We start from the raw sequence: 26,903 nt of genomic DNA, 5'->3' as shown, positions 1-26,903 counted from the left end.
AACACAAATGGACTGAGACAAGATCTATAAGAAGGAATGAACTTGGTATGACATTTTACATTGAGGAAACAGCCTGAAGCATGAGAGTTTGAATTGTTTATGGAACTTAACAAGGCCAATGTGGCAGGAAGTCAGTGTGGACAATGGTTCAAGCTGGGGTTGGAGGGAAGGCGGAGGCTAGTTCATATAATACCTTGCTGTACACAGTTTGGATTTTAATCTCTGTGTAATAGAAAACTATTGAAGTATAATAAGCAGATGACAGATAAAATCCAATTTATATTTTTTGAAGCTCAATTTTGGCTATTACAAAGAAAATAGTTTATAGTGGGATAAGATTAGAAGCAGGAAGATAAAATTAGGCAGTTTTGTAATGAGCAAGGTCAAAGTTTGGATTAGGATGTTGGTAATGGAGATGGAGTGAAGTTGGAAGAATGGGGACATACACTGGAGGTAGAATTGGCTGACTTGCCAATGGATTGGATGTGAGGAATGTAGTATAATGTAGAATCAAAGATGACTCCTAGTTTTTGGCCTGAAAAACTGAGAGAATGGTGGTGCCATTTATTAAAATGGGGAAAACTGTGCAAGAAACAAGTTGGGTGGAGGTGAGAGGTGAGGATCAAAGCTTAAGTCCGAGACATGTTAAATTGGAAATGTTTATGATAATTCTAGTGGAGGTGCCCAGGAGGCACTCTGGAATTCAGGGGAAAGGATGGGCTGCAGATACAACTTGGGGTAGTCATCATTTGATGGTACTCAAAGCTATTGGAGTGGTTGAAACAATTCAAGGGAAAGAGTGCAAACAGAGAAGAAACAGTTGCTGGAGATCAAGGGCTAGGGTGCTCCAACATTGAGAAATCTAATAGAAGAGGAGCTAGCAGAGAAGATTAAGAGTGGTCACTGAGATAGTAGGAAAACTGGGAGAGTGTGACACTGTGGAAGCTGTGAGAATAGACAATGTCAGGAGGATGGCGTAGTTACTGGGAAGGCAAAGGATCCATTTGCCTTCACAATCGATCTCTGCCTTCAGGAACCTTGTTTTGATTGCCTTGGCATTCCCAGCACCTTGCAGGTAGACCGATACATAATAGGCAGTAAGTAAATATTAAGTAATTAAATGAAAGCAGTAGTATCAAAAGAGGGCTACCTTGTGAGTCCATCAAGAATTAAACCCCAACTGTTCTATGTTTAAGTAAAGATGACTTTTGTATCAATCACTAATATATTGATGAAGGACAGCCTGTGATTTTCAGCCATGGCTTCAGGAGTATAACCGTGTACTTTTTTGACCAATAAATCAGTTACCTCTGTCTTCCAAAAGAAAGACAGTAACAGTAGTTACGGTGGTTTGGAAGAAGAGAAAATTTGTATGTGTGTGTGCGTGTGTGTAGTGTGGATGTGCATGTGGTATACAGTATTAGTTTCATTTAGTGAAGCAGGCATCAAAATAATTAACATACTTCTACTGGAGTTTGAAATTGTAGAAATGGCACAAAGAACCTATGTTAATTTCTAGTTTAGATGTTTTATTTTTTCTTGATAAGGTTAGACAGTTTTCCTAAACTTTGGCCGAGGCAAATTATGACAGAAGGAATTAATAGGAAAAAGAGATTAGTCTAATGGGAGAGGACTCAGTCATTTTTAATAATGTAATTTTCAGGCCATATTCCTATTAACCTATGAGCTTCTTAAAATATATCTTTGTTTGCCTCTTCCAAATAAAGAGTAAGGTACTAAGCAAATAATCTAAACTTAAAAGATTTACACATTATTTGTTAGTGTCCCATAGATAGTATAAGCAAAAGAAAAATAATAACATTTCTCTCTCTTCAGGTGGTAGAAATTATTACAGTATTGCAAAATTGGTAGATATATGCTCTACTTTATTTACTGTCTGCTCTTCTAATACTGTGTTCAATGCATATTCTATCTACTACCACTGTAGAATGCTGAAATACATTAAAGATATCAATGAATAAATAATTTCTCAATTTTTAGTAGCATGCATGTAGTGTTTATTTATGCACAATATTTACACCTAAATGATTTAATTGAATCCTCACAATTTTGTGAGGGAGGTGTTATCTCTTAGTCCAAGATCATGTAACCAGTCAAAGTCAGAGCCAAATCCAAATCTAGGTCTCCTGACTTTGGACCCTATGTGCTTCCATTTCAAGACTACCTGCAGGTGGTGGTCACACTCCTGGCTCCACACCCAGAGTCCTGCGGAAAGCAGATGAGGACACCTTGACATAGAGTGGGGAGTACCTATTTTTGCTTCCTCATTTCTGGACATTTATTGGTTTAAAATTGCTGGCAAACAGTGCATCATAAATCACTACTCCATATATATAAATAGTGGCCTCTCTTCCAAAATTAATAACCTAACATTTCTAGATCTTCCAAAATTAATAACCTAACATTTCTAGATCATTAACTTGGCTGTATCCTAATAAATAGATTATGATTCCCCATCAAATTAAATTGTGAGGTCTGGGAGGAGGGTGAAGTAAGAGTTTTAATCTTTGAAGGAGGCTTTCTGGAATTGCTCCTTATGCTGCCAAGCAACATTAGGAATCATTGGTATTGCAGGTTAAATTCCTTTAGCGTCAGCTGTTGGTTCTTCAAGAATGAGTGCTTGGCATCTGTTGAGTCTCTTCTTTTAGGGTTTTCTGAGTTGGAATATTCTATTATAGCAAAGATTGTTTTTAATGAAAAGGCATAGCAAAACACTCAATTCTGAGATCATCAATTATACGAAGTTCAAATATTGTTCATGTTCCTTAAGGAAGAACTGTGATAATTGGGACTGAGACTAGCATATTAATAGTAGTAACAGTAACATGGTTTTTTAGGCTATAGCCTAAAAAATTGACTGGAAGTCAATTTCTGAATCTCTAGGTGAAAAAACTGGGCTTTCTTGGAGGTAGATGCCACATGTGTGGTTTCAGCTTAATTTGAGACTCAGGCGCCATAAATAATAAGATTAGGAGCATAGAGTTTTGTGAATGAGCATTTTGGCATCAGAAAGATGACAAGTGTATAATTTATCAATAGCTGAGCTTAGAAACCAATGTTCTGCCTTGATAGTCACAAAGAAGAGTGATGCTACAAGTGCCAGAATCTCTCATATGTTTTGGGGGATCGAGTTATTAGTCAAAGAATTTAGGACATCATAAAAACTGATGATAAGGAGATCAAAATGTCTGAAGAGTGATGCTCCGTTTTGCACAAAAAGAAATTGAACACAGAAGCAAGTATTTAGCACCATCTCTAAAAACAGAAACCATAGGTAATGAATATGATAATACCCTAACTTGTATCAGTTTTCTTGTTAGAGAATCCTTTAAAGTATATTGTCTTATCATCTAGAAAACAATGTTTATAATATTTATTTTCCAGGATGGGAGGAGTATCCAGGAAATGAGAGTTGGAACTTGATAGTTATCTTTTTAAAAGGGGAAGAATATAACCTGTAATGTTAATGCCAAATTAAAATGGTTGATGGACTCTGTGAACATGATTCAGGCTAAATGAAACCTATATGTGAAATATTTTGAAGAAATTAAACTCATCCTAAGACCTATAAAATTAATTCATATGGACAGTGGAAGATTACACAGGATACAGAATAAAGCCCTGGGTAAGCAAACAATAGGATCACGGTGACAGCTCTATTGTTTTGAGCTCTATTATATTTTAATTTTTTTGTCTTGACTTCTTATGTAATCTTGGGAAAGATGCTTAACTTTCATGGATGTTGATATAGCTGTTAAGTGGGAATTATAATTGCCCCTTACTACGATAGAGGTTATGCAATATTTCTAAAATTCATGAACTTGTTAAGGAGACTCAATTAACAGAAGTTATTATAAAAATTAAAATTTTATGCATGGAAGAATATACAGAAGTTTTGACCAACACTGTCTTTTTTTTTTTTTTTTTGAGACAGAGTCTCGCTCTGTTGCCCGGGCTAGAGTGAGTGCCATGGCGTCAGCCTAGCTCACAGCAACCTCAAACTCCTGGGTTGAAGCGATCCTACTGCCTCAGCCTCCCGGGTAGCTGGAAGTACAGGCCTGCACGACCATGCCCGGCTAATTTTTTCTATATATATTTTTGGTTGTCCAGATAATTTTTTTTTTAATTTCTATTTTTAGTAGAGACGAGGTCTCGCTCTTGCTGATCTCGAACTCCTGACCTCGAGCGATCCACCTGCCTCGGCTTCCCAGAGGGCTAGGATTACAGGCGTGAGCCACCGCGCCCGGCCTGACCAACACTTTCTAAAACAGGCAAAAATTGTAAGTGCTATAGGGTCAAGTAGCTTCAAAGTTCATAAGAAAATCTTCTAGGTAGGAATGATACTTATTGATAAATGAAGGAAATTATATCTTTGGACAGAGATTAGCTTTGGGTTAGTTCGGAAAGAGATGGTTTAGCAAGATATTTTGGTTATCTATTGTTTCAAAGCTTAGTAGCTTTAAACAACAGCCATTTTATTTGCTTGTAAGTCTGGATCAGCGTTTTCGGGGCTCAGTGCAACTGACTCTTCTGCTGGTCTGTCTCAGAGTCACTCATTCAAATGGGTGCTGTCCTACGTGGTTCAGTTGAATCTGGATGGTCTATGATGGACTCATTCACTTGATGGGTGTTGCTGCTGGATTTTCTCTGGGCTTCTCTCTCTCTTTCTGGTTTTTCATCTTCAGGGAGACCAGCCTGGGCTGCTTCACACGGTGATCTCAGGGGTCCAAGAGAGTGAGAGCAGGAGAGCAGAAGTTGCAAGGCACCTTGAGGGCATGAAGTTGAAGCAACTTCTTTCTGTTGGTCAAAGCAAGTCACAAGGCCAGGATTTAAAGGGTGGGGAAACAGATTCCTCCACCTGTTGATGGGATGAAAAGAAAGTCACAATGCAAACGCTGTTTGTACAGGACTGTGGAGAATCATTATAGCCATATTTGCAAACAACTTACCACACAGGATAGAGGGTAGGGCAAAGGATATTTAGGTAATACAGTCTGCTAGTAAATTTTAAAATTTAAAATAAAAGAATTATATCATGAAAAATTAGGGAGGAAGACCCCAAACAGTTCAAGATCCAAATAGGAAAGACTCAAGAAAGTCTAAGTCTAAAAAAAAAATATATGTATGTTTTTGAAATAGAAAACTATGAAGAATTCTTATCTAATGGCTTTTTGATATAACTGGTATATAGCAATACACTGTGAATTAAAAGGTAGAACTTAGGAAAGATAGCCAAGGAAAAAATAAAACGATTCTTATACCCTGGGGTGTCCGGTTTATGGATTCTTGGGGTCAGATGGTTTGCTGTAGAGGAGGGAAAACAAAAGAACGTACAAAAGGGAGAATTCTAATATGTGAATTTTAAAAATAGTTATGAACTTAGAGATGAATATCAGTTTGATATGCATCTTTATGTAATAGTCACTGAACATTAGTATTGCCAATGTTTTCCACAATTTAAACTTTTATCACAAATTCCCATGTTTCCCATCTGGATAAATATTTGGTAAAAAAAACAAAAACAAAAAACCCCACAGAATTATAGTTGGTGAGGATTCTGGGAAGATAGCAAGCTAAAGTAGCTTGCACTCCTGCTTCTCTCAGGCCTATACTCTCTTCCTCTCTCCTGACCCAAACCACTGCTGGAATCCTGAGTGAAGGTGAAGCCCCAAGCTTTGTGGAAGTTGAGAATAGAGAGTGGGGAGCAGATGGGAGCTTTCTTCCTGGGCTGGGCTGGGCTGGCACTGAGGGCTGGCATCAGATGAGTGCTATGGGAGGATCAGAATGCATTGGATACTCTGATGAGCTTCACCTCCAGAGGTTGGGGATCTCCTGGGAGGAAAACTGAAAATTGACATCACCCCATTGTGTGTGTGTTCCACAAGAGACCAAGGAGAAAATCAGCAGTTGGATTGAGTCCTTCCTGTCTCTGAGGCTATGGAGCAGAAAGTCTTCTGTTGCCCTGGCAGGGCCCTAGCAGCCTGCCTGCTGTTGCACTGCTGGGTCACAGGAGCAGAGAGCAAGGTGCTCGCCACCACTCATGGAACTGCAGTCGCATGGGTGCTCAGCAGTGAGACCTGAACCCCCATGATGTAACAAAGAAAGATGATGGCACCACAGCCGGAGAAGACAGTCCGTAAGAACAGATAGAACCCATCCTTAATGCCATCGAGCAGCAGCCAGAGACAGATGACAACCTGACAAAAAATAGAAAAAGCACATAAGGAGACGTAAATGCAGCACAAGAAGACTTTCTAGGGATGAAATGCATAATTTTCCAATCAAACATTTTAGTAAATGAAGGAAATGATGATCATTCTTGAGACTTGAATTGGTAGCCTAGTTGGTCAAGTGGAAGACTCTGAAAGCACAAAACAAAAATATAAAGGAATGGAAATCATGAGAGAAAATAGATCCAGGAAAAATGTAACATGTGAGTAATGGGAGAGCCAGAAGGGGGAAAAGGAACAGATGGAGGAAAGACAATAATTAAATAATTATAAGAAACATATTTTCTGAGCTTAAAAATCAGGACTTGAATCTATAAATTCAAATAGCCCATCAAGTTCCAGGCAAGATTTGTGAAAAAAAGATACCTGTGCGAATATTGGAAAAGTTCTTGAATTCTGAAGTATAATAGGCAAAAGTCTTAGAAGCTTCTAGACAGAGACAGCAAATTACATACCATGAAGAAGTATCAGACTGGCAGCGAATTTCTCATCTGTGACACCAGAAACTGAAGATAGTGGAGTAACTTGTGTAGACCATGCAGAGAAAAAACCAGCAGCCTGGAAACCCCATGCTTAGCCAAACTACCATTGCCCTGTCAAGGTGAAAGAAATTTATTACTGTGTAATTCAGAGATATCATCACCCATTTTCTGATAAAAATACTCAAGATAATGGCATCAAACCAAAAGTAACTGAACAAAAAGTTAACTAGAAACACAGATCTTGAGATGAGGGAAGATAATAGGAGGGAAATGATTGATCGATTGATTGACAGAATCTTGATCCATAACCCTGGGTAGAGTGCAGTGCCATCATCATAGCTCACAGCAACCTCAAACTCCTGGGCTCAAGGGATCCTCCTGCCTCAGCGTCCCAAGTAGCTGGGACTATAGGTGTGTGCCATGACACCCGGCTAATTTTTCTATTTTTGGTAGAGATTGGGTCTTGCTCTTGCTCAGGCTGGTCTCAAACTTCTGATCTCAAGCGATCCTCCTGCCTTGGTCTCCCAGAGTGCTAGGATTACAGGTGTGAGCCACTGCGCCCGGCTGGAATTTTGAAAACTTAATCAGTTAACTCAAGTGAGAAGGAAAGAGTGATTTCCAAAATAATAGTCTTTATATTAAATGTGAACAAACTGAGAAAATTAACAAATTTTAAAAAATTCAATAAATGTTTTAATCGGATATTTGTCAGACTGAGTCAAAAAGCAAAACCCAGTAATATGTTGTTTACAAGAAGCACTTGAAGCAAAGTGATTGAAGATGAAACAAAAGGATAGACAGTCATCCCAGGCAAATTCAGAGAGTTAGTAGAACTAGCAATGTTAGGTTTAGACAAGGTGGTATTTAAGTTAAAGGCATAAATAGGATAAGAAAGACAGTATATAATGATTAAAAAAAGAGACAGAATTTTTGAAGATAAAGTTGTATATGTAAAATAGCCACTAAACCTGTAAAACAAAACTGTTAGAAATGAAAATATAGTGAAATACTTTAATTAACCTCTCTCACTTATTTCAACCTGTCATAACCATGTACATACCTTGAAGATAGAGAAATGGAATAAATAAAAAAGTCAATTTAATAAGTATGCTAGAACATTACATCCTTGAATACAGAATATTCTTTTTGGGCTACTTAGAAAACTATATCATATAAAGAACACCTTAGTAAATTCAAAGGAAAAGAGATATTTATAGATTTTGGTTCTCTGATCATAATCCGTTAATATTAGAAAAAAATAACAGAAGGTAATAAGAGAGAAATTTTATTATTTAGAAATCAAAAGTCAAGTTGCAAACTATCTAGAAATCAATCACAGGAGCACAATCTGTTCTACAAGCTATGGGACAGAGTGAAAGCTGCAGCCAGAGGAAAGTTTACAGCCTTTAGATATTTTCATTATTTAAGAATAATAACAAAATGTACTCTTAATATGAAATGGGGAAAAACAAAACAAAATGAACTAAAATAAATTAGAAGGAATAATAAAGATAAAATTTGAACTTAATGAAATAAGAAATGATAGAAAGGATAAATATATATAATAGCTGGTTCTTTGAAAAGTGCAGTAAAATAGATATAAGGATTTGTGTGTCTGATTAGGAAATTATTATAATAAAGAGTAAAAAACGGGGAAGACTAGGATTGAGAAAAGGGTTATAATCAGAGATACACGGATGATGCGAAGAAAATAACAAAGATAGAATTCATTCTGCTCTATGGCAATAAATTTGAAAAACCAAAAGAAATGGACTTTTTTCTTTGCTAAATGTAAATGTCCAAATTTGACTAAGGGAGAAATGGAAAATTTGAGTAGGATGGTGAACACAAAAGAGATGGAAAAGTGATTAAAGACTTAGCACTGAAAATGGCAATGGGATCATATGGAATTGCTCAGTATCATGTAGCTTTTAAAGAACAAATAATTTTATCATTATTTAAACTGTTCTAGAAGAAGATGAAAAGCTCCTGATTCATTTACAAAATAAACATACATTTAATACCAAAACCTGACAGAGCACAAAAAAGTCTAGAAACCAATTTAATTTTGAATATGGATGTAAAAATTCTAAAGAAAATGTTAGCAGATAGAACCCATCAGTGTATTTGAGGACCCAACTATGACCAGGTAGGGTTTGTTTGAAGAATACAAAAGTGGAGATCTATTAGTGCAGTCTATTATGTGATCAAATTAAAGGTAGAAAACCATATGATCACATCAGTAGATGCTGAAATTAATAAAAGGTATAAATACTGCTCATGAAAACTATAAGAGGAGAAAGAATGGAAAGAAACCCCTTAGACTGGCAGACTGGCAAAAACTTAAAAGTTCAATAACTATTGATGTTAGGGGGAGGAAAAATACTCACTACCAGTTGAAGTATGTATTATAGCCGTTTTGGAAAGCAATCTGGCAACATAGGTTAGAAGCAATATCTATTTGATCCAGGAATTCTACTCTTTGTTCTCTTAAAAAATAAAAACATCCATGTGTAAGGATATGTATTATGAGGTTGTGTTTCACAGTATTGTTTGTGTCGGGGAAATATAGAGACAAATGAATGCCCACCAGGAGAGGAAATGGTTGGATATGTTACAATATATCCAAATGGTGAAATCTGTAGCCGTTGTAAAAGGAATTTAGGGCTATATCAGTTGAATTGAGAGACTTTAATGAGCCATTATGGAGTAGGAAAAGCAAGATGCAGGAAACTGGGTATGATAAACTACTTAATAAAAAAAATAGAAAAGGATTGTGTATTTGTGTCTTTACAACTAAATGAACATGGAAAAATACAGATGTTCCTTGATTTATGGTGGAGATTATGTCCTGAAACCTGTTGGAAATTGAAAATACTGTAAGTTGAAAATACATGTAATACACCTAACCTGCTGAACATCATAGCTTAGCCTAGTCTGCTTTAACTGTGCTTGGGATGCTTACATTAGCTTATGGTTGGGCAAAATCATCTAACAATCTAAAGCGTTGAATATCTCATTAACTTATGGAATACTGAAAGTGAAAAACAGAATGGTTTTATAGGTACTTGAAATATAGATTCTACTGGGTTTGTACCATTGTAAAAGTGGAAAAATCATAAACTGAAACATTGTAAGTTGGGGACTATCTGTACATAGGAGAAAACATACCAGCTAGTTAATATGGGTTCCTGGGGCAGGGGGCAGGCGGGAGGGGTGGCATTCGGGCTGATACCGGTGGCGGAGAAAAGAATCAAATGAAAAAGAACGCACACACAGATCAATAATAAATAATATGTATGGTGACTTCTGTATATTTATGTACACGAATGTGTGTGCATGTGTTCATGCATGTGTGTGCATACATGTGCAAATGAAATCTTAAAGGTAGGGAATGGCTATTGTCTTTAGTTCAATTATTTATTTATAATTTCTGTAGTACTAAGTAAAAACAATAAAATCTCAAGGCCTACAGCGTGGTAACTGTATTAGGGCTCTTTGGGTTGTAAGTAACAGAAATCCAATCAAAAACCAGCAGAAGCAAAAAAGGGGATTTATTGGCTCACAGAAGCCTTCACAAACCACTGGATCCAGAAATCGGTTAAGGTTTCATCAGCATGTCTTTGTTTTTTGCCTTTGCCTGGATTTTTGCCTCCTGCTTTCCTTTCCTTCTCTTTATATTTTTGGCTTTATTCTCTCTTATTCTCTCTCTTGATGACATGGCAGTTCCTTGATACACCTTTTTCTGGTTCTGTGCCCTCTCCCCTGGTCCATGGCCTGTCTTCTCTTTCTCTAGCTTCAGTGAATTACATTTTAATATCTACGTAATTTTAAAACCTCTTAGAACATCTATTTAAAGCAAGCACTAACTGATTTAAGAAATGAATGCTAAGTGCAACAACAAACCAAGTCAACAATAGCTACGAAACATTTCAATCTGTCACATTTTCCTCTCAGTCTGTTAAACAGGTCTAACTTTTGTCTGACTTAACCAAGTGACATGCCATGCAGAAGTTCCCAGAAGTTTATCCAAGTCTTTAAGCATAAAATATAAGGAAATGGCATGTAGTAATTAAAAAAGTTGACTTTCCTTTGATAATATGAATTAAAATGCTCTTTTTTATCTCTAGATAACTTACAATAAAGTGATCTTTTTTTTTTTTTTTTGAGACAGAGTCTCACTTTGTTGCCCAGGCTAGAGTGAGTGCCGTGGCGTCAGCCTAGCTCGCAGCAACCTCCAACTCCTGGGCTTAAGCGATCCCTACTGCCTCAGCCTCTCAAGTAGCTGGGACTACAGGCATGCGCCACCATGCCCGGCTAATTTTTTCTATATATATTTTTAGTTGTCCAGATAATTTTTATTTCTATTTTTAGTAGAGACGGGGTCTCGCTCAGGCTGGTCTCAAACTCCTGACCTCGAGCGATCCACCCGCCTTGGCCTCCCAGAAGGCTAGGATTACAGGCATGAGCCACCGCACCTGGCCAAAGTGATCTTTTAAAAGTAAAAATGAACTTTCAAATATGAGAGTATAATCGTACTCTGTTCTCCACTGACACCAGAACAAGAAGAAATGAGAAATTACTTTACTTTAGGAAGATAAAGGAAAAACATGAACACGAGTATCTTTGGAATGCTTCCCACAGAGAACAGAATCATCTCAGCTACTGTCCTGGGCATGAGTAGTGTTAAGGCCTTCTTGGGTTCTTTTCATCTTTAGGATTTTACCTTAACTTCTCTTAAGTTCATACATTCATCCCAAGAATAGAACTTTCTCTTCATCCTAAAATAAATTTAAAAAGTTTAGTGTACAGGGACTGAGGATTCCAAGACACAAATTACACCGCTGGCTGTCTTACTCTAACACTGGTTCCCTCTGGGGAAGCTCTATCTCTAGTCCCTCACCCTTGTAAGGAAATCCCCTCCCTTCTATCTCAAGGCTACTTGGTAGAGGCTCATGTCTATATCATATCTGAAATTCTGCTTTAACAAAAAGATGAAAAAATTACTGTTAATCTTCCTTTCTGGGTGAGTTCTTCACATTCTCTAATTAGTTTAATTGTGCTTATCTAAAGGGGCCTCTTACAAATTTCCTGTCTTTCTGAAACTTGAGAGATAAATTTGAAACACTATACTTCAGAGGTGGGTAGGAAAAGAAATCACAAATTTTGGTAGCAAATTTAGTCAGTGATTTGATCTGACAACTTTTATATCATTACCTCAGTTTTCGACAAGAGGTTCATAAAGTTAAGTAATTTAAAGTCAGTAAAAATTCAGAAGTAACCAACCTTTAGAAATTGCTTTCTTGAATTTTGTTATTTCTCCTCTTCCATCCCAATGTCGGTTACCTTTAGAGATAAATATACCAAAAGAGTATTTAGGGTAATGAAGTATTTCTACTATATACACCATAAATAGTGGTTGTGTTTTATATGAACAGATTTTTAGTTACCATGCAAAACAGGAGATAAGAAAAAATAAGATTCGCATTCTAAAAAAATATTCTCATATTCAGATATGGGAATTACAAGGCTAGATTGTAAAAAATAAAAACTAAATATGTCCCACTGCTATCATTTAGCATTATAATCTCTTGTTGAGGCATTCTAGAAGATAGGAAGCTTAGAATTGTCTTTATTAATTAGAATAATTCTTACAGTCCAGAAATTATAATTATACCCTCTATGAGGGTATAGTACACAGGTAAGGAAACGAGTAAACACTTGGCAGCACAACATCACGGTCAAGAATGTGGGCTGTAAAACCGCACTGCCCGGACTCAAAACTTTGCTCAGATGCTCACTGAGTGTATGACCTTGGACAAGTTAACCTAGTGACCTCTTGGTGCCTCAAATTCCTTAGCTAGCCATAAAGTAGAAATTATTGCATGAGAAAAATTTGTTGCAAATTGCTTAGCTCGGCACTCAATAACTACTAAATGGTTTCATTTTTACCAATAGCTATGATTGACTATAATAAGACATGAAGGGCATTACTGCTATTATTTCTAAAATGTGCTCAGTGAATCAGAATTTCATTTATAGTCATTCAGGTACCAGAAATTTACGAAGAAGCTTGATGAAATCAAGGGTTTACTGGCTTATTAAAAGATACCTTTCTGTGCTATAGATTTGTAAAACGTCTTGCTAAAGTGCAAAAGGTAAATGTAGCACAATGATGAATTTAAAATAAAACAGAAGTCAATTTAAGTACAGCTATAAAAGTAGTTTAATAAAATGATTGTATCCATCCAAAGCCACACACATAATCTGTTATGATTCCTAAAAAGTAATTTCAGAATTTAAAAAGTATCCAATCTTTTAGAAACCAGATAAAAATATATTCAAGTTACTTTTCATAATTCATTAATAATTGAAATTTTTGTCCTACTTGTAAAGTCTGCTCTCTTCATCCACATTTACTAAATTGCGGCTTTCTTTCTAGCAATTACCACTTCTCAGCAATACTTCCCTAAGGTGACGCATGTATCTATCTACAACAAACATGTTTCCTTGCAAAATAATTATCCCCAAATCAAACCAATTTCTTAGAATAGCTGAGAAAAGGTATTTCCTTTTAGGTTCCTTGCCCTCTTCTTTCATTTATTAATTCACACAACATGTACTTCATGGCAGGGCAATGAACAAGTTAAAGATGGCTTCCCATCTAACAGATGAAATGATTTTAGATGAGTTAATACATAACAGGCATACAGATTAGTTATAAGGACCATGAGACAGAACAAAGGGATCTTTTAAAGATTTAATAGCCAGTCCCTTTTGATAAGACATTTCAACTGAGACCTGAAAGACAGAACGTCCCAGCCTATAAAGACAGAAAAAGATGTTCTGGGCAGACAGAGATAGCTAGCTGGTTAGAGGAAATAAAAGGCTGTTTCGGGCTGATTCTTATTTCTTTAATGCCCTGTGCTAATTTTCATTGCTATTGCTAGCTACTCATTGTAAGAAAATGGTAATGCTATTACTAGGTCACCTTTCCTGCTCTTTTTCTCCATAGCATTTGTCACGGTCTAACATACTATATAATATGCTTCTTTACCCCCTGTTCCCAAAGGTAAGCTCCTTAGGGACACTCCCTTATGCCTAGATTGGTTGTGACACATAGTAGGTGCTCAATAAATATTTGCTAAATGACTGAATGAATTTCTATGCCCACAGGTGAGCTCATGAGGACCTGCCCCCTAGACAGGTGACCCTCAGAAATGGAATTGTCTCTCAAGTCCTTAAAGGGAAGAGGCCTTAACAAATATTTGCTCGCTGAATGAGGTGAGGGACTCTTACCACCTTCCTCTAGCATGAATTGTAGGTTATAGCTTTTTTGAAAAATGGTAGCAGATAAGACAAGGTTTCTTTCCAGTGACCTAAATTCAAACTCCCCAAAGGAAATTTTCAAAAGGGGCCTTTCATTTTCTTCTTTATAGTGTTCTCCCAGCTTCTAACCGCTCACCCTCTAACACATCCCAGCCAGTTCTGACTGGAGTGCTAGACTGCTCAGAAGCTTTGCCTACTAAATTAAGCACTAACTTTCTTCCCCAGGTTCACACTGGCAAATATATCACCCTCTCCATCCTCTACCCACTGCCATACGGCACCCTTGTTCCTCCAGGCCAGCTCCATACTGGGCTAGCGCTCAGCCTCTGCTCTCTCCTCAACATCATTCTTAACAGAGCACATCTAATTCTAACAGACACCACCCCCGCAATACCTAACTCCTGGTTCTTCTGTTGAAAAGATTGTTAGACTGAAAATACCTTCTTCCAAATAATCAATTTTCCTTTAAGGAGACATGCTTACTGCCCACTTTGAAGATTAAAGATAGGCAGCTCTTCTTTATCTGTTACACAAAGCGTATTCAATATGGAATTTGTTTTTAATTTTTGGGAAAAGGGATGGATGGATTTCAAGTGTTATCCAAAGTATTAGAATATTTATGGCCTAAATTGGAAGTGCCTAAAATTTTATACCACCAAGCATAAGAAGATTGGATATTATGGGATGTGAGTTGTTCTGGTAACCAATAGGAATAAGAATGGATAATAAGGGGTCTAATAACTGTAACTTTCAGGTAAAGTTTATTCCATTGTACCAGGCTTAAGAGAAATGGCAAAGCCTTCCTGCATGACTCTCGTAGGCAACATAAGACCAAAAACTATCCTAAAATTCTATCTTTGTCCAGAACCCTAAGGAGTGATGGCTATAGTGAATATTCACATTGACAATCCTGCCAGTAGCCAGGCTTCACAGGTCCTTAACTCCTCTGCCCTGCCACAGTCACTCATAAACACCTCATCGTGAGGAATGGTTCTGCTCTCCAAGACCTCAACCATTACAACCTCAGACTCTGACCGTAACCTCCTATCCTTTCACCAGCTTCACCCTGGAAACTGCTTTACACGCCCTCTCATTCAACTCTCGGCTACTCCTACAGTTGCTGGTGGCTCGGCTTACCTTACCTCCCCAGCCAGCCTGGGCCCCTAGTCAGCCCTTCACCACTCCCCTCTCAAGAGCACACACATATTCTGAATGTCCCCCTCTCCCAGCATCCCACCACTCCTGCCTTGCCTTCCTCCAGGCTGCTTTCCATATAAATGGGTAAAGATGGGAAGAAAAGTCATGTAAATGTTCCCAGTAGCTCCACTTTCATATTCATCCCATGTAATCAAAGATAATTGAAGGTGGACTTTTATTGATACTTGGCAATCCTTTTGTGACTTTCTTGGTAACTCAGTACGCATTCTTCACAACTCTTCCAGGCTCAATGCCTCCACCACTGCGCTTCCTGCTGTTCCTTGCCCTACCGCACTCTGGCCTATTTCTTCTCCTGTTCCACTGGAATGACACTCACCACAGCCCCCAGTCATGTCAGGTGCCCCATGGAGCACCATAGCAGATGGTATCATTTGGATACCAGACGGCCATTTCCAGCCCCTTTCCTTTTTCCTCCTGGTACAGAAGCTGGAAGAGTGAATATACTCACTTTCTTGGCCTCCTGGGGAAGTAAGGGAGACCATGTGGCCAGGGACAGCCAACAAGATGTGAGGGGGAAGTCCTTGGGGGCTCCTGGGAAAGAAAGATCACTACCTGATAAAAAATGAGAGAAGAGGTTGCTGGTATTATTCTCTCCTCCTCCCACCTTGAACATGGATGTAATGCCTAAAGGTGAAATAGCCATAATGTGGCCATTAGGTGACACATTTGAGGACAAAAAAATGCTAACCATTCAGTATGAAGATAGGAAAGGTCTGGATTCCTTGGGTGCACTGTTGAGCCACAAAAGAGCTCTGGAATCATCAAATTCCAGATTTCCTGATATGTCAAAAAAATAAACTCCTACTTACTGAAGTCTTCAGTTCTGTTACTTGCTATTAATTTAGCTATTTGTTACTGGCAGCAAGATGCATTCCTAACTAATCCAGAGCTTTTTAGTCATTAACTATCGCTCATCTTCCAGTTGAGCACTTTCCCTTCTTTAGATCTTTTCCTTGGGTTTGGATATTTTCTACACTCTCCTGCATTCTCTGGTGGCTCCTTCTCAGTCTTCTTTGTAAGACTCTGTGCCAGGGCCCATCCTTTACATGCTGGGGTTTCTCAGTGCTCAATTACCATCTGTAGACTAACAATTCCAAAAGCATCAGCCTAGACCTCTAATTTGTGCTTTAAATGCAACTATTCAATTGCTTATAGTCATCTTAAATCATTATGCCCAAAACTGAACTCAGATTTACCCATAAGCCTATGATTTCCCCTCCCTGTCATGATGAACGGCACCACCTCTACTCGTGTAAGTCAGAATCCCAGGAGTTAGCCTGGACTCTTCCCCTCTTTGACTCCTTCCCCCGACACCCCGTCACCAGTTCCTACAGAGCCTGCCTCCTAAATGTCCCCTGAATGTGTCCAGTTATGTCCATCCCCAATGCTATTCTCCTATATCAGGCCACCACCACGTCTACCAAGATGACTGCACTGACCTCCTAACTGGCCACCTTGTGTCCAATCTTGACCTCTTCAATCAAGTTTTCACGTTTTTTTTTTTAAAACTTCTGCTTTTTTTTTTTTTTTTAATTTCAAAATATTAAGGGGGTAAAAATGTTTATGTTACATGGATAGTTTTTATATAATGCTTAAGTCAGGGCAATAGTGTGCCCATCACCCAAACAGTGTTCATTGTACATGTTAGGTAGTTTCCACTCTTTTGCTAATGAGATAGTCCCCAAAATTTGATCACATCTTCTTTTTAAAATCCTTCACGACTTCCAGTCCTCAAGATACACAAACTCCTTAACTGGGCTTCATGACTTCATCGCTTTAGCCTCACGATTTCTCTGCCCTACTCATGACCTATGCCAGCCCCTCATGCTTCTTCTGTTACTCAGCCCCAGTCAAGCCTTCACAGGCTCTCCCTTGCCTCCAGGCCTTTACACTTACTATTCTTACCACCTGCTGTGCTTCCTCCTAATTTTTTTCTTAATAATTTTCTCTCCTTCTTGAGGTCTCACTCTCTTGGGAAGCCTTTCATGACACTTCTCCAAGGAATCCAGACCTTTCCTATCTCTGTGTTCCCACAGAACCCAATAGTCCCCTACCACGGAACTCAGCATACTTTATGTTGTAACTTGTCTAATTTGTTGGTCTTCTTCACTATCTTGTAATGCATCTATCTCATCTCCATTTTGTCCCAAGCACTAAGTACAGTAGGAGCTTAACAATTTTGTGCTGAATGAATATTTAAATTTTCTTCTATGGGACTCCTCCTCTTCTCAATCATTCATTTTTGCTCTATCCTTGCTTAAGTTAGAACGCTGAGGCTGGGCATGGTAGCTCAGACCTGTAATCCTATCACTTTGGGAGGCCAAGGTGGGAGGATCATGTCCGGCCAGGAGTTTGAGACTAGTCTGGGCAATATAGCAAGACCCTGTTTCTACAAAAAATTAAAAATATTAGCCAAGTGTGGTTAGTGCTACTTGGAGGCTGAAGCAGGAGGATGGCTTGAGCCCAGGAGTTTGAGATTGCAGTGAGCTATGATGATGCCACTGCACTCTAACCTGGGCAACAGAGCAAGACCCTGTCTCAAAAAGAAAAAAAATAACAACACTGTCTGGCACACAGTGGATACTTAATTTTGCAGACACTGTGAGTTGACTATCCAAAAGACCTTCTTCTCTTCCTCTTTATTAACAGAGTCAGCTTTTATACAGTGATACAAAAAGCCCAGCTAAGCACTCAGTTTCCCAGCCTCCCTATGTGCCATGTTACACACTTCTGGCCAATGAGAAGTAACCAGAAGTCTTCTGGATAAGGGTGTGGAAAAACTTTCACTTCCCTAATTAAAAGTACAGTAACTAACTGGCCTCACTCAACTCTTCCTATTTCTTCTTGCTTGGAATTCATACTCAATGCCTGGAGCTGCAGCAGCTATTTTTTGAAGATAGAAGAGCCTAGGTCTGTGATAACATCGTTGAGACAAGGTAGTAGCCCTGGGCTACTTTTAAAAAGTCTCAGGACTTTAAAAAAGTAATAATAATAGCTTAATTGAGATATAATTCACATGCTATACAATTCACTCACTTAAAGTATATAATTCATCCAGGTGCAGTGGCTCGTGTCTGTAATCCTAGCACTCTGGGAGGCTGAGACAGGTGGATCGCTTGAAGTCAGGAGTTCGAGACCAGCCTGAGCAAGAGCAAGACCCTTTCTCTACTGAAAATAGAAAAAATTAGCTGGGCATGGTGGCGCATGTCTGAAGTCCCAGCCACTTCAGAGGGTGAGGCAGGGGGATGGCTCGGGTCCAAGAGTTGAGGTTACAGTGAGCTATGATGATGCCACTGCACTCTATACTGGGAGACAGAGTGAGACTCTGTCTAAAAAAAAAAAAAAAGTGTATAATGCAATGGTACAGTTGTGCCAAAACTTTTTATTATGTGAGATAAATAAATCCCTATTTAAGTCACTTTTGGTTAGGCTTTAAATATTTCTTTCATAAATATTCACAGAAAGCATTCCTCAATTATATACTTTTGGCCTCTTCTCAGCCCTCAATCTCTTTGTTTTCTTATGGTGTTTCACCCCTCACTGCTCCCAAGACTTTACCTAGGTCTGTGCAGATGCAGCCCAATTCCAAATTTTATGAAATTGAAAGACAAAACACACACATTTTTGCCACTCAGAAGGAATAACAAACATTTTGTCACATAAAACTGAACAGTAATAACCTTCCTGACACCACAAGACCCAACCTCCTTCTCATTCTCCTACCTACTTCCCTGAAACCACAGCTAGCATGAATTTTACGTGTATCTTCCCAGGCCTTTTAAAATATTTTTGTATATGAATGTATTTGTGTATAATAAATGATTTCTTTGTGTGAATTTACACAATCATTTAATCTACAAATAAGGGCTCTTTCACCTTTTGTCTAATTATACCTCATTTCTGTGGTCTTTGTCTGATTGCAGGAGGTAGCATCTCTGGTGCAGTCCCTGTCAGCAGGTTGACAGCAGGCATTCTAGGCTTAAAACCAACTGGACTGGCAGTATTTCTGATATTTCATGTCAAGATGGCGAATTATACAGGTTTTCTCAGGCTAGGAAAGTTTCTTTTTATTCCTGTGTGCTAAATAGTTGGATTGTTCCCCCTTAATCTTGAGTTTTTTAAAAAGCCAAGAATTTTTTAAATTCATTAAGTCATGAATGGGTATTGCATTTTAATAAGCTCATTCAATAAAATTCTCAGTTATTGTACATGTGCATATTTGATTAATAACTGCTATTCAAAAATATTTTATAAAAGTATTTCCTTGTGCATGTAATGTTTTAGAAGATCATGATGTTTAAAAACATTTGTTAAAGTACTTAAATTTTAGGTTGTCATACTTTGGTTGATGTGGTCATCAGCCTGCAAGACTCGCTCTGGTGGAAGGCAACTGCCATGGCAGGAGGGTGCTCAAGCAACCCCTGGAGAGGCCCGTGTGAAGAGGAGCTGAGGCCTCTTGCCAATAGCCGACACAAGCTTGCCAACCATGTGAGTGAGTGTTATGTGTCCCTCAAACATTTATATGTTGAAGTCCTAACCCCCAGTACCTTAGTGTGGGACTGTATTTGGAGACAGGCTCTTTACAGAGGTAATCAAGTTAAACTGAGGTCATTAGGGCAGACCCTAATCCAGGACGACTGGTGTCCTTATAGAAAAGAGAAATTCGGACACAGAGACAGGCATAGAGAGATGATGATGCAGAGAGACAGGGAGAAGACGGCATCTGTAAGCCAGGGAGAGGGGCCTGGAGTAAGTCCTCCCCTCATGGCCTTCAGGAGGAACCACCCCTGCCAACACCTTGATTTTACACTTCTAGGCTCCAGAATGGTGAGAAAATACGTTTGTTACTTACCCCCCAGTCTGCGGTTTTTTGTTATAGCAGCCTATTGTGGGCTGAATTGTGTCACCTCAAAATTTATATGTTGAAATCCTAACCCCCAGTCCCTCAGAGTGTGACTGTATTTGAAGATAGAGTCTTTAAAGAAGTAATTAAGGTTAAATGAAGTCTTTTGGGTGGGTCCTAATCTGATGCAACTGGTATTCTCATTAAAGGAAATTTGGATATAGACACGCACAGAGGGAAGATCATGTGAAGACAGAGAGACGAGGCGACCACCTGCCAGCCAAGGAGAGCAGTCTTAGAAGAAACCAACCCTGCCAACACCTTGATCTCAGACTTTCTGCCTCCAGAATTGTAAGGAAACAAATGTGTGTTGTTTAAGCCACCATCTGTGGCACTTTGTTACAGCAGCCCTGGCAAACGAGTAGATGGAGGCACCTTGAAAGTGGATCCCCCAGCTCCAGCCAGGTGTTCAGATGAATGTACCTCATGAGAGGTCCCAAGCCAGGACCACCCAGCTAAGCACTCCTGAGTTCCTGACCCACAGAAACCCCGTGAATTAATAAATGTTTGCTCTTATTTTAAATCACTAAGCTTTGGGGTATTTTGTTATGTAGCAAAAGATAAATACAGTGGGTTAAAAAGAGATAATTAAATTAACAATAATTATTTCTATTTAATTGGTAAGCTCTAGAAAATACCATATGCCTTTCAGAACTCATTTGACATTATGAATACCATATGATTTTGAGGCCTATTGTTTTAAAGAAATAATAAGCTGTACTTTGTACTCCACTTTAAATTTGAAAAACATTCCAAAGATTACCTTTAGCTTCAGTCTAAAAGTACTGTGCATAAAAGTTTCAGCACTCACATATTCTGCTTTATCAATGTAGCTGGACAAGCCAGAAAATTAAAGTAATATACATGGGAATCAGCAGAATTCCTTTCTGGCAATGTTTTTTTTTCCAGAATGTCATTCCTCATTAGCCAAACTATCACAGTGCCTAAACTAGACCTCTCTCTGTGCCTGTATATGTTCTTAAGCAAGCAAAGGAAAACAAAGATCAGAGTTTTCAAAGGTAAACTTTGCAGTGCTCACACGGTACCTTTTGATGGCCACCAGCTCCCCGGATTCGTTGTTCTTGCCCATAAGCACACTCCCATAGGTGCCGTCCCCCAGCTGCCTCATGGTTGTGTATCGGTTCATCTTGGAAAACTAAGGCAGCAGAAATTGCTGATTAAAATGACTTCCTTGTTGAATATAAATTTGAATGCTTCTATGTTTTTATTTGTTTTTGTCCTCACACTGTTGTTGCTATACTGGTGACAGGTTTGTCATCATGAAATACAGGCTTTTCCCCAAGATTACATAGGTTCATGAGATATAGCAATAAGGAATCTAGCAAGGAAACACTGCTTCCATTCTTATGAACACCCTATGAAAAAGAAAACAAGAATAAAATGAATTTCCATTAAAGAGTCTCTTCAAAAATTTTTACCGGCAACCTAGAGCGTAGAGGAAAATTATAAATATATAATATAAATACTACTGTGTTAAGTATTATATTTGTCAGTAAATCATTTGTGCTATGTGAAATGAAGTTCACATATAATAGACTGATAATACTTACTTGATAAATGCTTCATTTACACGGCACTGTGCTATTTATCCTATGAATCTTCAAAATTGGCCTAATGACTTATATGATTCCTTTTTATTGAATATAATTTATATTATTCCAAATAATACTTGGAAAATAGACATCTTTACTGTATATACTCTTTGAATCAATTTTTGTATATTTAATCTAGCATATTAAATTTAAAACTGTACTGTTTATAAATTCCCTGTAGAATACAAGTACCCCAATTAGGTAAATTAAATATAAAGCAAAAATTTTGTTTTATAGGAAGGGAATAGCACTTTAAAAAAATTTCATATTCTATTTAAATAACATGCTACTTTATTTTACATTAAACTAAGAAAAATTTAAGCACTAATTAGGAATTAGTATCACATTAGAATTTATACAAAGAAGTAAAAGATGCAAAAATATCTTTACATATATATGCCTATTTGGGAATCTATGTGACTACTTTAGAAGGAGTTTAAGAGACATAACTAAAATTTTGGAAAGGTGGATCTCATTGAAGTATAGAAAATCTGGATTAGGAGAATGGAGACAGAGGTTTGAATGTCAAACCAGTGTCTACAACCGTGCATCATGGCCAAAGCTCTCAACCTACTGGACTGTGATTAATGTAGCTGTAAAACAAGGCCATTCCAGCTCTAAAATTCCCTGTCTTTAATTATATATTTTCTAAACACTATGAACACCACACACACACAATTTTGCAATTATTACATCAGAAAAGACACCCACAGATACACAGTCTCTTACAACTGAAAGGGGGGCAAAAACACAAAAGTTCAGTAAAATTGCAAAATTTTAAATTTTAAAATTATAAAATTTCTTACCAATTCTTCATTATCACAACTATTTTTTGCCCCAGTGACACACCTGTGAGTGGCACTAAGACAGCAAAGGCCAGGTAAATGAGTGACCCATGTTGAGCCAGGGAACTGGCAGGCACTGCTTTGGGCACTGCTTCTGGCACTGATTCAGGCATTGCTTTGGGCATTGCCTTGGGCATTGCTTAATTGTGCAGACATGGTTTAACTGAGTCCGGAAGTCTCAAAACAGAGTTTTCCAATGACCCTGATCAAAACAAGATGGAGGCAGGACAAGTTCCAACTGCACAGAAAGAGGACGGTGGAGAAACTGACCACCTCTTGACCTTGCAGCTTCATCATACATCTCATTACCATAAACGTTTCTAAGGAAACCTCCCACTCCCATCATGCATCTGACACCATGAAACTTCTTGTTTGACTATATTGAGTTAAAAGGAGGCATCACCCTAATTCCAGGAAAACCCTCATTCCCCTTTCTGAGAAATGACATGAATATTCTTTTCCTTGGTTAGCCTATAATTAACCTGCTGCTTAAATACAGGGGGAAAAGGAACCATGGAGCCAGTTCTCATCTGCAGGGAGAACTAGCCTCTTCTGTCTGTGGAGATTTTTCTATATTTTCTAAATAAAACTCGCTTTCATGTTATACTATCAGCTCACTCCTGAATTCTTTTTTGTCCAAAGCCAAGGATTCACTTGGACTTCAAGTGGCTTCCAACACTGGGGGTCACTTTTATGTGTCAATATCCGCCTGTGACAGTGTCTCTCAATACTTCCCAAGTCCTCCAACTTGGTGGTGTCAGTGGTGCTAATGTGGCAGTGGCTGGGCTACTCTGGCCTTCTTCTTCAGGAGGGCAGCTCTTTTACAACATTAATACAGCACACCAAAACAGAAACTGTCGAGAGAAATCCCTATTTACTTTTTTGTACAACAAAAACCCCACGAAACTTTTAGGAAAGGAGCCCCAATTATATGAGATGGTATCATCTTCCAGATATTCTAAATATGAATTGCAGAATATTAAAGCTCTGGGGACCCTAGAAGTCATTAAGCTCAAAGCTCTCATTTGATAGTAAATGCTTTCCTCTAAATTGTTGCTTATTTTAATTGAAATTAACAATATGTACCTTTAGATGAATATTAAAATAAACATAAGCCAGCAGATTGTACTCTTGTGCCTAATTATTTTCTGTCTTTCCTGTACAGAATCATACAGTGCTGCCCTTGCCATGTGACTTGCAGTTCCCACCAAGTAGGATAGTGTATTCACAGGCCGCTCCCCCACTGCTTGGACATGTGACTTTCTCTAGCCAACGAAACATGAGCAGATACAACACCGGCCATATCGGAACAGAAGCTTTAAGAGCTACCCCAGGATCCTGCTTTGGCTCTTCTCTCTGCCAGGACTATGGCATGTCCCAGATGGGGGCTGCTCTTCAGCCTGGGGCCTGGGATGAAGAAGACACATGGAACAGGAAGAGCCCCACTGTCAACTGAAGCCAGAAGATGATGGAAGTGAAAGGTAATGCTTTGTGGTTGCAGCATAATTTATGACTGAAGCAAAGGTGACCAACAGACATATCAAGGGTCCCAGGTGCCTTTTTGCCCCTTGTAACTGTAAAAAGTCACATAACTGATATATAAACTATGATACTAATAGTTCATAGACACTTTCCTTCATGGAGAAGATAATGTAACAGATATTTACTTATGATGCTTAGCCATGAAATGATAATACATGCTGAGAATCCAGGAACTATGTGTTATAAAAATAATGCCAACTACCAAATATCCTTTGAACAGTATAAGCAAAACCTTTTGGGCTCACTGTTATTCCTAATTTTTCAATAACAACATTATATAACACATTTTAATTTTCCAGAACATTTTCATGTAAGTCCCCCAACAATTCTGTAATGCAGACAGTGTGGTTGATGAGTTCCAAGATGTTAAGTGCCTCATCCAAAGTCACAGCAGAGATTGTACAAGAACAAAGTCAAGACCAACTCTGCTACAGTTCTTCCCATTACCATGTGCTATGGTCTGAATGTTTCTGTCCCCTGCCAATCCCAAATTCATATATTGAAATCCTAACCCCCCAAGGTGATGGTATTGGGAGGTAGGGCCTTTTGTGATTAGATCATAAGGGTGGAGCCCTCATGAATGGGATTAGTGCCTTTATAAATGAGGCACCGAGATAGTTCCTTTGTCTCCTCTGCCATGTGAGGACTCAGAAGGTGCAATCTATGAACCAGGATATGGGCCCTCACCAGGGCACTGAGATCTCTAGGTGCCTTGACCTTGAACTTCCAGCCTCCAGTAATTTACTTTCATTAAATATTCAGTCTATGATATTCTGTTATAGCAGCCCGAGCTGACAAAGACATCATGCCAGAAAGTGTTTGTTGACTTGGAATCACTCTTTTTGGACAGGAAAGGCTGCAGGTACTGACCAAGGCTATGGCTGATGGAAATATAAAACCCCTGAGAGAAGGCACTATGTTTTTATATAGAATTATGATCAGATATTCTAATGCAGACACAATCTTTAAAAACTATTCACTAATATAGTTAATAACATTTTATGTACTTCAACTTCATAATTTCCATTTAATAGTCAAATCTGCAAATGGAGATAAAAATTTTAATAATGTGCTTATGTTATTGTTTGTGTGCTAACATCAACACCTATGTCGGCAGAGTTTGGGCTACAGAGTGTGTTTTTTGTTTTTGTTTCTTTTTTTTTTTTAATTCTCTCCTAATATATAGGCCTTTTAATTTTATTTTATCTTTTAAGTCTTTCATTTGGAAATAATTTCAAGCTTACAGATAAGTTGCAAAAAAAAAAAAAAAAAAGAACAGTCCAACACAGAGAACACACAAAGAACGTGGATTTACCTATTGTTAACATCTTACCCTATTTTCTTTCTCTCCTTTTTGCAGAGAAGCGGTTTTGCTGTATTGCTCAGGCTGGTCTCAAATACTTGGCCTCAAGTGATCCTCCCACCTCTGCCTCACAAAGTGCTAGGATTATAGGTGTGAGCCACTGCACCCAGCCTACCCCATTTTTGTTCATCATTTAAGAACTCTCTCTATATAAACACAACAGATACACACACAATTTTTTTCCAAACCATTTAAGGTTAACTTACATACATCAGGACCCTTTATCCCTACTGAAGATGAATATAATACTTTAATGAACCATTCTAATTTTTTCAGTTGCACTCAGTCATGCCCTTTATAGCATTTCCCCCTCCAGTATAGAATCCAGTTCAAGATCAATATTGCATTTAGTTGTCATGCAGCCATAGAGTTTGCAAGTGTATGACCAGCTACAATTTAAAGTAAAGGCCCTTAAGCCCTTATGTGAAACTCTTGGGCCAGATGTATTATGGAATACAGAAATGTTCATCTTTTAGAGATGTAATATGGTATGTATACAACATTCTATAACACCCTCCAAGCATCATCTCAATGTACCTGCATAAAAATGTGTGAAAAATACACTAAGTGTTTACTTTGTGACTCTGTGTCACATATTGGTAACTCTTGAAATATTTCAAACTTTTTCATTATTATTTTATCTGTTATGGTGATCTGTGATCTTTGATGTTAATATTGTAATTGTTTTGGGGTGCCATGAACTTCATTCATGTAAGACAGCAAACTTAATGGGTAAATGTTGTGTGTGTTCTGACTGCTTCACCAACCAGCTGTTCCCCCATCTCTCTTCCTCTCCCTGATACTCCCTGTTCCCTAAGATACAACAATACTGAAATTAGGCCAGTTAAAAATCCTACAATGCCCTCTAAGTGTTCAAGTGAAAGAGTCACATGTCTCTCACTTTAAATCAAAAAATAGAAATGATTAAGCTTAGTGAGGAAGGCAAGTCCAAAGCCAAGATACAGGCCAAAATCTCCCCTCTTGTGCCAAACAGGCAAGCTGTGAATGCAAAGGAAATGTTCTTGAAGGAAATCAAAAGTGCGTGCTACTCAAGTAAACACATGAATGATAAGAAAGGAAAACTGGGCTGGGTGTGGTGGCTCACGCCTGTAATCCTAGCACACTGGGAGGCCAATGAGGGAGGATTGCTTGAGCTCAGGAGTTCGAGACTAGCCTGAGCAAGAGCCGTCTCTACTAAAAATAAAAATAAATTAGCCAGACAACTGAAAATAGAAAAAATTAGCTGGATGTGGTGGAAGCCAGACAACTAAAAACAGAAATTAGCTGGGCGTGGTGGTGTGTGCCTGTAATCCCGGCTACTCGGGAGGCTGCAAGGATCGCTTGAGCCCAAGAGTTT

General features: G+C 38.3%; 2 long non-coding RNA genes across 8 annotated transcripts in view; both read right to left on the bottom strand.

Moving 5' to 3' along the window:
* Window positions 1-1,869: 1,869 nt before the first annotated feature.
* On the bottom strand, window positions 1,870-3,958 carry LOC123638208. Its single transcript, XR_006735234.1, has 2 exons — window positions 2,420-3,958; window positions 1,870-2,387 (listed from the first exon to the last, which is right to left on the bottom strand). It is a non-coding gene; the product is annotated as an uncharacterized LOC123638208 (long non-coding RNA).
* Window positions 3,959-4,475: 517 nt separating this feature from the next.
* Window positions 4,476-26,903, bottom strand: part of LOC123638207 — a 60,893-nt gene continuing 38,465 nt past the window's right edge. For 2 of the 7 annotated variants that reach the window (XR_006735229.1, XR_006735227.1), the window contains exons 4-9: window positions 21,429-21,559; window positions 21,230-21,339; window positions 12,020-12,079; window positions 11,460-11,514; window positions 6,707-6,844; window positions 4,476-6,218 (exon numbers count right to left, since the gene is read on the bottom strand). This is a non-coding gene — a long non-coding RNA (uncharacterized LOC123638207). Of the gene's footprint in view, window positions 6,383-6,706; window positions 6,845-11,459; window positions 11,515-12,019; window positions 12,080-21,229; window positions 21,340-21,428; window positions 21,560-26,903 lie in introns of all 7 variants that reach the window. The other 5 variants (XR_006735231.1, XR_006735230.1, XR_006735232.1 and 2 more) reach the window with 4 other exon arrangements.

The sequence above is a fragment of the Lemur catta genome, chromosome 5 (assembly GCF_020740605.2).
Source record: "Lemur catta isolate mLemCat1 chromosome 5, mLemCat1.pri, whole genome shotgun sequence".
Taxonomy (NCBI): Eukaryota; Metazoa; Chordata; class Mammalia; order Primates; family Lemuridae; genus Lemur; species Lemur catta.
The sequence above is the reverse complement of the archived record's forward strand: the minus strand, read 5'-3'. Positions and strand labels throughout refer to the sequence as shown.